Genomic DNA, 5,429 nt, shown 5'->3' on the forward strand with positions numbered 1-5,429 from the left:
ATTATTTGATCCTAATTTTTCTATTAATTAAATAAATCTTTATTTATTTAATTAGTTCACTTTAGCCCTTTCTAGCCTTTTCTCATTTAAATGAATATAATTATTTATTTAAATTTTCCCTTCCTAATTAAATAAATAAAAACATTTATTTAATTATCTCCTTTCTTCTATTAATTAAATGAATCTTTATTGATTTAATTAATTCATTAGCCTTTTCTACTCATGAAACTTGGCATTTATCTCTTAATTCCTACACCACCTACCCTCTCATTATTTTCCAATTTCCTCTACCTACCCTTTAATCTTAGCTAACCATTTATCTTTACACCTCTTAATCTTAGCCCTCCATTTCTTATAGTGTTCTCTATATAAGAGTATGCCCTCTTCCTTTTCAACCCTAATCAATGCATCTAATCAATCCAACTAGCTAATCAATGCCTCTAAACACTCATATGCAATCAAGCCTTCTTGTGATCAAGCTATCAACCACAATCCGTTCTTTGTTGAGCTCTTGTGCACACATAAAATCTGAGAAAAAAATATATCAAACAAGATCAATGGAGATAGGAGACAATGGAGATTGAAACCCTACTTGACATGTGAATGGTAATATTGTTTTATTTTTTGATTTACATGATCTTAGGTATCTTTATTGGTATTGGTGAGTGTTTCATTATAGAACCTAGATTGTTTGTGGTTGGATCTTTATGATTTTACAATAGTTTAGCATCACTTTTTACCGTATATAGGTATTTTGTGATTTTAATTTCATGAATTACAAAGATGAAGCAATAGTAGCCTATGGTTGAATTTGGCTAGATGCACATGAATGTCCTAAAATATTCTAAGATTCAAATAAGCATATTCCATATAAGGGATTTCCTAGCATGTGTTCCTTTGCACAGTCACATCCAACATGACTATTATCACACATTCCAAGCAAAAAAAATTAGATTTCTTCCTCATTTTCACTCTCTCATCATTTTGATTCTCTCTCTCTCACACACACATCAAAACTCTGTCAAATTTTCTCTATGCTCTTGTAGCAGCTGAGTCTTCTCTCAATCTACGATCATGTCCATTATCTCTAGTGAGAAGATACAATTACATAATTCTCTCTTTCTCATATTTTGATCTCATACATTTATCTTGCATATCCAATTGTCTTTATATTATATCTAACATCATTTATTCTCTAGTAATAGGGGTTTTCCTCCACAACAAGGATTGTTTCTATAATGTGTCTATTCAATCTTTCCTCTGGTTGTCTATTGAGGTGGAAATACCAAAATGAGGGTTTGACTAAGGAAAAACCCTATACAACCCCATTTTTTTGTCATCTTAGTGTGTGTAGGTGGCAAACATGTTCGAGGACCAAAATAACACATTTTGATAGCTTTCTAGGACCTCCCTAGGCTTTTTGCCATACAAATAATAGCATGGAACACATACATCCCTTTGGAGCACTCACATATGAGGTTGAGACCTTCTTCACCTAGTAGATGAATATCATGTTGTAAGCTTTTTGTTTCTATGGTTTAAATATTTTTATCTCATTGTAATTTCTAGTTATTCTGTATTTTCAATATATGTTAGATGTTTAGCATAGTTTTAGTTTCCTTTCAGCATTGTCTTTCCTAGATCACTATAGCACTAGTTTAGTGAGGTAGTTAATGATCTTCTATTCCTTGATCCTCATCATCTTGAGGATACCAAATTCCCTCACTTACATATACACCCTATTTCATCAAAATTGACATGAACTTCTGCATCAACCATTTTAGACAGAAACATAATGTTTCTTTCCAAACTTGATATATGTAGTACATATGTATGCTTTCATAATCTACCATTTATGAAAGAAAGTTTAAAATTTCCCCAATCAACAATATTCAAGGAGTTATTCTTTCTAATAAGTAATTGCCCTTCATCAATTTTAGTATACCTTAAGTACCACTCCTTATATGATTTCATTTAAAAATAAGCACCTAAGTCAATCAACTAGGAATCATCGCAAAAAAAATTAGTAGCCACAAAAGAATCACTATTATATTGATTAGTGTTAGAGAAATTATTAGAGATTTAATCCTCCTTCTTGAACTTACACTCCTTTATGTGTGTAAACACCTAAATTTGATCATTATAATTTGATCAAATTAATTCCCATTGCCCCCTTTCCTGTAAACTCTAGCCACTAATTAAATTATTTATTTATTTAATTAAATTTCATTTCTTCTATAAACATGGCTAAATTAATTTAATTAATTTGCTTATCTAACCTCTTGATCCCATTTGATTGAATGAATGTCATATTTATTTCATTAAATATCATTCTCCCCTTTTTTCCTTCGAAATGAATTAATTTTTTTTTTATCAATAAGGGGTTGAAGCTATTAATGCTTTTGATTGGAGTTATATATGAGTGAGGCCATGTTTTTGGGAGACATCATCCTCAGAGATGTTTTTTTCCATTGCACGTGCATGTAATCTCCACCTTATCACTCTGTTGCACATGCATGGAAGCTCGCCCTTATATCTCCTCTGCCTCATGAAAGTGATACCTTATCTCTTAATCACCATGTGTAAGTATCACTTATCTCTCCATCATTGTGCATAGTTATCTCCTTATCTCTCCATTCATCGCATGTAGGTGTTGCCTTATCTCTCCAGTTCCTACACATAGGTTTCTCCTTTTCTCTTCACAATACTGCCAGAGGCTCCTTCCACATAAGTAATTCCTTATCTCTTTATTGTGCTAGGAATCCCTTATCACTCCATTCTTCCTAGAATCACCTTATCTCTCCATCGGGTGCATTATTGTTAAGAATGGGTGTCTCAAACTTACTGGTTGAAATATCTATTAGATGGAATTTTGTTCCTATAGTGAGCATTTTGGTGTGACTTATTCAATGTCTTGGTGAAGTCGAGCACAACAGTGATTTTAGTGTGATCTTGGTGTTCGACAAGTCTCTTCAAGCGATTCCCAGAAATCATACCTTTTACCGATATCGGTGAGACATTTGGTGGGTCTTGGAAATGTCAGGGAGTTATGTGTAACATGTGATGTTGCTAAGACGTTTCAAGCTCGTAGATGAAGTCATTTTCCTTGGCAATAAAGACTATTTTGGTATAGCTTTGTTCTATCTTGGTGATGTCAAGGATGTCGGTGTGACATGAGAGTTTAGTATGATACTCCATGTTGGTAGATGAAGTCTTTCCTCTTACCAATATCAATAAGCCAAGCAATGGGTCTTGGCAAAGTAAAGGAGTTTGGTGTGACATTTGAGTTCACTAAGACTCTTCAAGCCAGTAGCCAAAGTTGCTTTGTTATGGTGATAAGCTAGGCATCAGGGAGACTTTGCAATTGTCTTAGTGATGAGAATTATTTTTGGTGTGACTTAAGGGTTTGATAAGAATTTTCAAGAAGGATGCCAAAGACATACTCTTGGCCGATAAGACCATTTTGATAATATTGCGCTCTATCTTGGCGACAAGTTAGTATTTCAATGAGACATTCATGTTCATTAATACTTCTTAAGGAGGTTGTCGAAGTCGTTATGTACTCTAATAAGATCAAGTCGATAAGACATGAGGATTGTCTAGGTGATACAGTTGATTTCAATGAGACATTAGAGTTCAATAAGAGACTTCTAAGACATTGCTGAAGGTGAGCCTCTTTCTGATAAGTCATGACATGAAGTGAGGTCCATAGTTGAGTTGTTCATGATCTGTCGAGTTGCCTACTTATGACTGGTCTGAATGGGAACATTGGTTGATAGACTTTTGAGACTTGGTGGGGACCATGATGGACTCATGTTGACCTGTTGAGTTGTCTGATGGTGATTAGTCCAATTTGGAATCGACTCAGAGGATTCGACAAAGAATACTCTATCTATTTGACAGTTTGAAAAGTTTGATGGTTGGAGCCATGGAAACTAAAATGAACTGCTTTCTGGATAGAGGAATAAACATCTGAAGAAATGATTGCAGAGGCTGGTTGAGGGTTGGAAGTTGTTTTCCTGTGTGATCTGTGTGGATGTAATTCAATCTGGAATATGTATGTCACCTAAACAAAGACTGTGAATGTACAATTGAGAGAGAATAATTTGTAACTTGTACGCACTATAAATTTTACTATAATACAAGTGATTCTTCTTTGGTGGTGGTTTTTTCACCCATAAGGGTTTTCCCATGTAAATTTTTTTTATTCTTCATGCTTGTGTGTATCTTGTGTTTACTTTGTCACTTTGGAAATGTGCATCTTAATGACTCCAATTGAAATTGAAAGTCACCTTTTCTTCTCTTCTCTTCGACTCTAACACTGCCGAAGGTGTTTCTATGCTATGCTTTCATTTTAGTTATCCCTTATCATTCTGTTTCACCAACCTTCTCCTCCTCTCCTCCTTATCTCTCCATCGCATGCCTACTTGCTATCCCTAGTGGCAGTTTTCCCTTATCACTCCAACATGTGTCTCCTCATTGCTTTGCAAAACTCCTTATCACTCAAATCCGACTCCTTTGTCTACCTTCTTTTGTCCTCTATTGAAACAACATAACACCTCCCTACCACCTAGCCATGTTGAGGGAATTACCAGGCATCCTATCCACCTTGGCAACTAGTGTGGACATCATCCACCTTTCAATGACCACTCTAATCTTGCCTTCTGGACATTGCCCTTCACCCTACAGGATGAGAGGCATGAGTTTCAAACTCATGATTGCCCTATCAACAAGGCTTGTGACTTATAGTTACGTTGTAGGGTCATACCCCCAAAATGAATTAATTTAATTCATAAGCCTCCTATTAAATTAAATAAATCTCCTTATATCTTTAATTTAATCATTTTTCCTCCACTTAGAATTAAAATGAATTTTTAATTCCCCCACTCTTTCTCTCTCCAACCATCACATCCTCCTACATTTCCTACTTGTCCCTTAATCATTCATTATTTTTTTAATCATTCCTCTAAACATGTGCACATTCCTAATGTCAAGGATTAGTCCCCAAAGTCAACCCATGTCCAAATCAACTTTAAATTCTACATTTTTTTGGGAAGGACCCCTATTGGCAACAACAAGGAAGGAAAACTGAGAGGGAGGGAGGGTGAACTAGTTTTTCACCGGATTAAACCAATTAAGTATAATTTCAGATCTGATCAACTACAGAAAAAATAAACATAACAACAATAACAATTGTATGTAAGGATCACTGTAATCAAAATATGAAAATTAAGACCAAAAGCTAACATACCAATGAAACTTTCGAGTACAACCTAAAATAATTTAAACAAGTTAATCCCCAAGATGTGTCTCATTTTTCTCTATCTCAACAGATTCCTTAAGTCAATGGTTGCTCTCAGATCATTGAGAAAGTGAATTAGGAATGGCAAATCCAAGAACGAGTGATAAAAATGATCTATATGTAAGAA

This window comes from Cryptomeria japonica, chromosome 11 (genome assembly GCF_030272615.1).
Source record: "Cryptomeria japonica chromosome 11, Sugi_1.0, whole genome shotgun sequence".
Lineage (NCBI taxonomy): Eukaryota > Viridiplantae > Streptophyta > Pinopsida > Cupressales > Cupressaceae > Cryptomeria > Cryptomeria japonica.